General features: G+C 42.8%; 1 protein-coding gene across 1 annotated transcript in view; it reads right to left on the bottom strand.

The window, feature by feature from the left end:
- LOC135115205 (protein O-linked-mannose beta-1,2-N-acetylglucosaminyltransferase 1-like) overlaps positions 1-10,000 on the bottom strand; it is a 126,023-nt gene that overhangs the window by 98,893 nt on the left and 17,130 nt on the right.

Genomic DNA, 10,000 nt, shown 5'->3' with positions numbered 1-10,000 from the left:
TCTGAAGTACTTATGGTCACACCTCAACTATTTTCATAAGACTCTAGTTGAAGTGTCACGGGATTTTAAGGGTGTTTTTACGGTCCTAGTGACAGATTAACAAGATCTCTACGCTATATAAAGGAGGAACTCTCTTGAGAAGCTGGCTAGTGACCTCTGTTGCCTTGGAAAATAATCGTGGTGAAGGAACAAAGCATTTCTGAATACGGGTCATAATGTAACACAACACAACACAACACAACACAGAACACAACACCATCACACACCACACCACACCACACCACCACATCACACCATCACACACAACACCACACTACACCACATCACCACACCACACCACACAAACTACCACATCACTCCATCACACACCACACCACACCACACTGCACACTACACACCACCACACAACACAATACCGTCTTTCCACCAAAACTAGGTACTTTTATTTTTTTTTCAGGCATTTCATTAACACTTCTTTACTTTTTTCACGAGAACTTTCGCACTTTTATGAACGACAGAATGTGAACTGCATCATACACACACACACACACACACACACACACACACACACACACACACACACACACATACATACATACATACACACTATCTATCACCTTGTTTCTTGTCTTTAGTTATTTTCTTCTTACTTATTCTTCTTATTCTTATTCTTCTTCGTAGTGAGCTTCCCAAACCTAACAATGATGAGAATATTAATGATGACGATAGTAATAATGACAATAATAAACATGAGAAGTTCCAATGAGGACAAATGATATTAAAATTCTATTCGTCACTTTTTAAAATTATGCAGAGAATATTGTGGCGTTTTGCAAGTCATCGCTGTGTGGTGGTGGTGGTTCTGGTGGTGGCGGTGACAGTGGTGGTGGTGACGGTGTTGCTGGTGGTGACAGTGGTGGTGGTGGTGATGGTGGTGGTGGTGGTGACAGTAGTGCCACCACTATTGGTGGTGGTGACAATGTTGTTGTTGGTGGTGGTGATGATGGTGGTGACAGTGTTGGTGGTAGTGATAGTGGTGGTGGCGGCGGGGCGTCGCTCGCTCATCACCACCATTCATTACAGTATAACAGGAAATGCTGGCTAATTTGTGTACGAAATTAGTGTGTGTGTGTGTGTGTATGTGTGTGTCGATATATATCGTATTACGTGAATCTCTCTCTCTCTCTCTCTCTCTCTCTCTCTCTCTCTCTCTCTCTCTCTCTCTCTCTCTCTCTCTGGTTCATATCCAGAAACGCTTTGCTCTCTCACCACGACTATTTTCAAAGGCCAGAGATGGATGGTCGGGTTCTCAAGAGTGTTTCACCTGTTTATAATGTAGAAATCTTGTTGATCTATCATTAGAACCTTAAAAACTCTTGAAATTCGTGTCATTTCGGCTAGAACCTTTAAAAGTAGTAGAGGTGCTGCGCAGAAGTATTTCAGAATACGGTTCTCTCTCTCTCTCTCTCTCTCTCTCTCTCTCTCTCTCTCTCTCTCTCTCTCTCTCTCTCTCTCTCTCTCTCTCTCTCTCTCTCTCACCCGCTCAGTCACGCGGTACAGGAACAGAAGCAGAAACATCACAGAGGCGACATTCCTCGCACTGGCAAAGGGAATGTTGGCCTTATTATCTCTGGTATGATGTTACCTCCCCCCCCCTCTCTCTCTCTCTCTCTCTCTCTCTCTCTCTCTCTCTCTCTCTCTCTCTCTCTCTCTCTCTCTCTCTCTCCCATACTCTCTTCCCCGCCGCACCTTCTCCCTTCCTCCTTCCCTCTCATATCCTTTCACTCTCTCTCTCCTCATCTCCTCTCTGTTCTCCTCATCCCTCTCAGTTTCCTGCCTCACCGAAGAAGTAGCTACATTAGTTTTCCTCCTCCTCCTCCTCCTCCTCCTCCTCCTCCTCCTTGAAAGTTGTAACCCTTATCCTTCTATTTGATTTGAAAATATTTTTTAATTTTTTGCTTTTTATCTCAAAAATTTTTTTTTCTGGTAACTGAATTTTGTTTTTGTTTTTAGTGTTGAGTCTCGTCTAGGGGAAAAAAAAAGGAAGAAAACACGATGGTGGTTCTATAAAAGATTGTTATATTATATTATGTTATGTTATGTTATGTTAGTTAGGTTAGGTTAGGTTAGGTTAGGTTAGGCTAGGTTTGGTTAGGTTAGGTTAGGTTAGGTTAGGTTAGGTTAAGTTGCCTTGGGTTAGGTTATGTTATGTTATGTTAGGTTATGTTAGGTTAGGTTAGGTTAGGTTAGGTTAGGTTAAGCTGCCTTGGGTTAGGTTATGTTATGTTATGTTATGGTTAGGTTAGGTTAGGTTAGGCTAGGTTAAGCTGCCTTGGGTTAGGTTATGTTAGGGTAGGCTAGGTTAAGCTGCCTTGGGTTAGGTTATGTTAGGTTAGGTTAGGGTAGGTTAAGCTGCCTTGGGTTAGGTTATGACAGGCTGGATTGGGTTGGGCTGGGTTAGATTGTTAGGTTGTGATGAGCTGACTTGGGTTATTATTTTAGGGCGGGTTGGACTGAGCTGGGTTAGGTTAGGTTGTGTTAGGTTGTGGTAAGCTGACTTGGATTAGGTTAGAACGGATTCTTTTTTTTTTATGTAGGAAGGACACTGGCCAAGGGCAACAAAAATCTAATAAAAAAATGCCCACTGAAATGGCAGTCCCATAAAAGGGTTAAAGCAATGGTCAAAAATTGATGAATAGGTGTTTTGAAACCTCCCTCTTGAAGGAATTCAAGTCATAGGAAGGTGGAAATACAGAAGCAGGCAGGGAGTTCCAGAGTTTACCAGAGAAAGGGATGAATGATTGAGAATACTGGTTAACTCTTGCATTAGAGAGGTGGACAGAATAGGGGTGAGAGAAAGAAGAAAGTCTTGTGCAGCGAGGCCGCGGAAGGAGGGGAGGCATGCAGTTAGCAAGATCAGAAGAGCAGTTAGCATGAAAATAGCGGTAGAAGACAGCTAGATATGCAACATTGCGGCGGTGAGAGAGAGGCTGAAGACAGTCAGTTAGAGGAGAGGAGTTGATGAGACGAAAAGCTTTTGATTCCACCCTGTCTAGAAGAGCAGTATGAGTGGAACCCCCCCAGACATGTGAAGCATACTCCATACATGGACGGATAAGGGCCTTGTACAGAGTTAACAGCTGGGGGGGTGAGAAAAACTGGCGGAGACGTCTCAGAACGCATAACTTCATAGAAGCTGTTTTAGCTAGAGATGAGATGTGAAGTTTCCAGTTCAGATTATAAGTAAAGGACAGACCGAGGATGTTCAGTGTAGAAGAGGGGGACAGTTGAGTGTCATTGAAGAAGAGGGGATAGTTGTCTGGAAGGTTGTGTCGAGATGATAGATGGAGGAATTGAGTTTTTGAGGCATTGAACAATACCAAGTTTACTCTGCCCCAATCAGAAATTTTAGAAAGATCAGAAGTCAAGCGTTCTGTGGCTTCCCTGCGTGATATGTTTACCTCCTAAAGGGTTGGAGGTCCATGAAAAGACGTGGAAAAGTGCAGGGTGGTATCATCAGCGTAGGAGTGGGTTGGGTTACGTTGTGTTATGCGTATTAGGAGTGAGCCAATTCAGTTAAGAAATCTTCTATAACTATCATACTTAACGCTTCCCTAAAACTGTGTTCACCATATATACAATCAACATTTACGATCAGAACACAAGCTTTCAACACTCCCACAACGACTGGTATTTGAAAAAAGTCAGTCAGTTTTGTTAAAGAATAATTCCGTAACTATTATTCTTACAGCTTCCCCCAAAGTTGTGTTCTTATGTAGCACTGTCAACATTTACAATCACAGGACCAGTTTTTGTCACGCTCACAATCATACAGTTATTTCACTGGAGCGTGCTTGTAAGAGTCAGCCACATTAGTAGGGGAATATTCTGCAACTATTATTCTTACAGGTTCACTAATATTCCGCTCTAAGTACTATCGATATTCACAATCACAAGATCAACTTTTTTTTTTTTTTTAATTCTTACAGTTTCACCAGTATTGTCTTTTTATGTATTACTGCCAACATTTACTTTCACAAGAACAGTTTTTGTCACTCGCAGTCTTTTTTTTTTTTTTTTCGCTGGGGTTTACAAATTAATATGCGCTTATATCACTTGAGTGTGCGCTGCGGCAGTGTAGTGTCCATATATTTGCTTTCATGTGCAAAGGAGGCTGGCCAGAAATGGAAAAAAAAAAAAGAAAAGAGGAAAACTCATTCATGCCTGTAAATCTATCAACATTCGCATTTGTTTTTATGTATTTCTTATAAAGTGCATTGGAAATTGGTCAAAAATGGAAGGAGAGAGAGAGAGAGAGAGAGAGAGAGAGAGAGAGAGAGAGAGAGAGAGAGAGAGAGAGAGAGAGAGAGAGAGAGAGAGAGAGAGAGAGCAACATAGCCACTACACATGAAATAATCGTCACATTACTTAACTCTCCACACAACTTTATATATATTGAACCAACAGTTATAATATTGATAATGCTCATAAACCATTCCTATTGAGAAACAGGCGTGTGAACCGGTGGTGACTCTCCACTTGCTTCTGACACCATCTTGGACAGTCGATCCTCCTCTAACGTGAATTTCTGCTAAGCTATTTTTGTCTAACGCGGCCTAAAAAAGATGCAGAAGAATTAGGGTCTCTTCTTACGCTACCAAGATCCACTGTAGCGCGGCTTTTCATGTTTCAAATATGTTCAAATCAAAATACTTGCCCGGCCGCCGCTACCTCTCTGCGACTCCCTCGTGAGTAATTCTGAAGTAGGACAGCATTCTGAAACATTAGCGTCTTGTCTCCACGAATTTCAACAGGCTCTGATGGAAATTATACGAGTTTGCGAGGGTGTTTTCATGATACCAGTGATAAATCAATAAGTGACGAGAGCAGGAGTGGAATGCATTACAGAAGTGATAAGAAGATGAAAAAGGCAAGAAAAGAGCCTGGAGACACCCACAGATCGAGGGGAAGACAGAGAGTGAGATGGAGTAAAGGAATTACGGTAGAACTGGAAAGGATGGGAGTCACGGAGGAAGACACGCGGGATAGAAACAACTGGAAGAAACTCATACATGGCGAAAGAAGTGATAGATTAACAAATATCGTACATTGCCAGCGGGGGAAAACAGCTATGATGATCCGATCAATTACCTCTATGGCCTCTGAAAGCAGTCGCAGTGATAAAGAAAAAGAAAAAAAGACAGGCTGCACTCCCGCGACTATGAAAACACGACAGACGGACACTGCCGGACGCCACACCAGCACTACACAGCGACCATATTCTGAAACATATCTCCGCACTTCCACTACTTTGAAAAGGCTCTAGTTGAGATGACAGAGGCTTTTAAGGGTGATTTGACGGTCGCACTAACAAATTAATAAGATTTTTACATTATCAACGTGAGAAATACACTCTTGAAAACCCGGCTAATCATTTCTGTGGCTTTGGAACTTAGTCGTTGTGAGCGAGACGACTAAGGGTTGCAGAATACCGACCAAGGACTGTCCAAAGCCAGCCAAACACTGCACCCTCTCAGCCTTCCCGCCCCTCCGCCCTAGGACTGCACGTCGCTCGCTTCATAACGCAGGTGAGCACACAACAATCTGCCTTGAGACGCTCCCTCATCCCCTGCCCCGGGCTCCGCCACAGGCCGGCCCTTCCTGCTGGCTAATGGATGGGTGCACACACAGAGATAGATACATAGATAGATAGGTAGATATATAGATAGTCAGATAGGTTGATAGTTTGTTCATTGACAACTTCCTGATATAAAATGTAAATATTGTTAAAACTGAAAAAAAACACACTCTCTCTCTCTCTCTCTCTCTCTCTCTCTCTCTCTCTCTCTCTCTCTCTCTCTCAACCATTGACAGAGACATCCTTTCTGTGTGTGTGTGTGTGTGTGTGTGTGTGTGTGTGTGTTGTCCAACATGTAGTAGCAGTAGTAGTAGTAGTAGTATAAATAGTAGCAGTAGTAGTAGTAGTAGTAGTAGTAGTAGTAGTAGTAGTAGTAGTAGTAGTAGTAGTAGTAGTAGTAGTAGTAGTATAAATAATAGCAGTAGTAGTAGTTGTAGTAGTAGTAATATAAATAATAGCAGTAGTAGTAGTAGTAGTAGTAATATAAATAATAGTAGTAGTAGTAGTAGTAGTAGTAGTAGCAACAACAGTTTTATTATTATTATTATTATCATTATTATTATTATTATTATTATTATTATTATTATCATTATTATTATTATTGTTATTATTATTATTATTATTATTATTATTATTAGTAGTAGTAGTAGTAGTAGTATAGTAGTAGTAGAAGTAGTAGTAGTAGTAATAGTAGTAGTAGTAGTAGTAGTATAGTAGTAGTAGTAGTAGTAGTAGTAGTAGTAGTAGTAGTAGAAGTAGAAGCAGTAGTATCAGTATGATGTATTAGCGGTGACTGGAGGGTCTCTCCTTTGTTCATGGTTCTCCACCCACATAACAGGATATATTACATCTAGAGTATCAACAGGTATGTCTCCTCCATATTTATCTTTACAATTGTACAAAACACATTCAGAAAACACTCTCTTCTTTAAAACAAATGTTGTGTTTGCCTTAATAATTGGATTGTTCAGTCGTAATTGCCTATTGAGGCAGCGGCACTGTGTGAGGACCAGGTGGTGCCTCGGCAGCAGCTGTAGTAGTAGTAACAGTAGTACTAGCAGCAGCAGCACCACCAGCAGCAGTACAAGTAACAATGATAGTGGTAACAGCAGTAATAGCAGTATTAACAGTAGCAGCAGCAGGAACAGCAGCAGGAACAGTAGTAGTAGTAGTAGTAGTAGTAGTAGTAGTAGCAGTAGCAGTAGCAGTAGCAGTAGCAGCAGCAGCAGCAGCAGTAGTAGTAATAGTAGTAGTAGTAGTAGTAGTAGTAGTAGTAGTAGTAGTAGTAGTAGTAGTAGTGGTAGTAGTAGTAGTAGTAGTAGTAGTAGTAGTAGTAGTAGTAATAGTAGTAGTAGTAATAGTAGTAGTAGTAGCAGTAGTAGTAACAATAGTACCAGCAGCAGCAGCAGCAGTAGAAGTAGCAATGGTTGTAATAACAGCAGTTGTAGTACTAACAACAGCAGCAGCAGGAAAAGTACAAGTAGTAGCAGTAACAGTATTAGCAATACTAATAGTAGCAGCACTAGCATTACAGGCATCAGAGCACCACAGGTAGCACTAGTAGTAGTAGTACAAACAGCAGCAGCAGCAGCAGCGGTAGTAGTAGTAGCAGTAGTAGTAGTAGTAGTAGTAGTAGTAGTAGTAGTAGTAGTAGTAGTAGTAGTAGCAGCCTTTACAGTGCCATAAACCAATATAATGTTGACGTTGGATGGGAACAAAATTGGAGTCTGCCTGACATTGGTTCGCTCACTCCCATTAGCGACCGCTCAGTACCGCCACCACCACCACCACCACCACCAGCGCCACCGCCGCCGCCACCACCACCGCCACCAGCGAGAGCCAGCACACAAAAAGCCAATACCAAGTGGACGGCGACACAGAAATAAGAACTGAACTCTACAATGGAAAGTGGTTGTCAGTGTGTTGTTGGTGTGCCCGTGTTAATGATGATGTTGTTGTTGTTGTTGTTTTGTTGTTGTTGTTGTTGTGAGTGTCATTTGCACTGTTACCAGCACCATCATCTACGCTAATTACTTAAAGGTGACCCCCACTCGTCTTTACTGTCTTTTTTTTCATTATTTTTTTTTTTTTATCATTACCAGTATTGTTATTATTATTATTATTGTCACTACTATAACTACTACTACTACTGCTGCTGCTGTCACTGCCGCTTCTACTACTATCACGAACTGCTATACAGTAACATGAAGTACTACTACTACTACTACTACTACTACTACTACTACTACTACTACTACTACTACTACTACTACTATTACTATTACTACTGCTAAAAGAACATTATCTATTATTATTACTATTACTGCTCCTCCTCCTCCTCCTACTCCTACTACTACTACTCCTCCTACTACTACTACAGGTCAGGGTTCCTCAGTCTCAGGTCAGGGTTCCTAGTGAACGGACGTGTTTAGTGAGCAGTGACCTGACGCTAATATAGCTGGCTAGTGTAGACATGGCGCCTTGTGTTGCTGAGTCGACAGGTTGTGTTAGTTTTCCTGTTCTCGAGGCCTTCGTTGCGAAGGTCTCAGAGGTGGAGGCTGAGTTCCATCGAAGGATCTCGGAGGTGCAGGCTGAGTTTCGTGAGAGGATCTCAGACCTGCAGGCTGAGTTCTGTGAGAGGATCTCAGCACCTGTGGGAGGGTCGTGCCCCACCGTCACCTTACCTAGTAAGGCGACGGAGGAGCAGTGGTCGGTTGTGTGCAGGGGAGCCAAGAGGGTGAAGGTGCTCAGGGCACCTTCCGTGGAGACGAAGATTCCCTTCAATGTGCTGGAGGAGGGGAAGGAGAAGGAGGTGGACAGGGCTGGAGGAGGCAAGAAGGAGGGGGCAGATGCAGTTACCCTGCCCCAAGGTAGAGTGCTTGTGTTAGGCGATAGTCAGGTTAGGCACTTAGATAGTGCGTTCTGTGCTAGGGATAGGAAGCGTAGGTCGAGGGTGTGTTTGCCGGGGGCCGGGATAGGGAAGGTAGCTGATAGGCTAGACACGTGCTTGGAAAAAGATGGGACCAAGCCCATTGTTTTTCTCAGTGCGGGAGGGAATGACCTTGGTAAGGTCAGGATTGAGGAGCTTATCAGGAGGTTTCGACAGGCTTTGGACAGGATTAGGGAGAAGGGAGGGATCCTCGTGGTATGTGGTGTCTTGCCGAGGAGGGGAGTTGGTGCTGAGTGGCTGTCCAGGGCTATTACAGTGAATCGCAGGCTCGCGAATCATTGTAGGAGTAATGGATGGACGTTCATCGACAACTGGGACCTTTTCTATGGCAGGGACACCTTGTACGCCAGGGATGGAGTGCATTTGTCACGCCAGGGTGTTCGTGTTTTGGCCGAAACACTCGAGCGGGAGGTAACTGCACTCCAGCACTTTTTTCGTTAGTAGGGAGGGAAGAAGGGGTAGTGCGGAGAAGGCAAGGGGCAAATTAGTTAAATCTAGAAAGGAAACTAGCTTAGGGATGGTGAGAAATAGCTTAAGTGTTTACTACACAAATTGTAGAAGTATTCTGAATAAAATAGACTTGCTTAGAGGAATAGCGAGTGTAGAGAAATTTGATATCATTGCTTTAACTGAAACTTGGTTAGATATGTCAGGAAAAGTATTTAATCCAGAGGTTAAGATAGATGGGTATACAATGTTCTATAAAGATAGAGAAAACAGGAGAGGAGGAGGTGTCGCGTTATACGTTAGGGACACATTACAGTGCTGTATGAACAATAGAATTAAAACAGATAACAAAGCAGAGTCGATATGGGTAGATATTAAGGAAGGATCGCAGTCAGTAGTACTAGGGGTAGTTTACAGACCACCGACCAGTACAGAGGAAATTAACACCTCACTGTGGCAGGAATTAAATAGAGCAGGCAGGTACAGTCAGGTATGTGTGGTAGGAGATTTTAATTTTAGGAATATCGACTGGAGTCTGATTGTGGGTAACAAGGAAGCAGAGGAATTCCTTAAGGTAATTCAGGATAATTTTTTAAAACAGGTAGTCGTAGAACCCACAAGGGGGAATAATATTCTAGATTTAATTCTTACTAACAGGGAGGAAGCAGTCACGCAGGTAGAGGTTGGAGGACAGCTAGGTAACAATGACCATAGGGAAATTAGGTACAATCTAGAATGGGAAGAAACTGTTAGAAATAAAAACACTAGTAAAATACCTGACTTTAGGAGAGCAGATTTTGAAGAATTAAAAAGGTACCTCCAAGGAGTGGACTGGCAAAGGATGCAGGGTGAGGTCAGGTCAGGGACGGAGTTCAGAGAGATAAGGCAGGATGAGGGAGGTGGGGTGAGGCTCCAGAAGGGAGGAGGAAAGAGGAAGGGGGGAGATAGGTGTGAGTATGTTGGAA

This window comes from Scylla paramamosain, chromosome 29 (assembly GCF_035594125.1).
Source record: "Scylla paramamosain isolate STU-SP2022 chromosome 29, ASM3559412v1, whole genome shotgun sequence".
In the NCBI taxonomy this organism is placed as follows: domain Eukaryota; kingdom Metazoa; phylum Arthropoda; class Malacostraca; order Decapoda; family Portunidae; genus Scylla; species Scylla paramamosain.
This window is presented reverse-complemented; position numbering and strand designations above follow the sequence as displayed.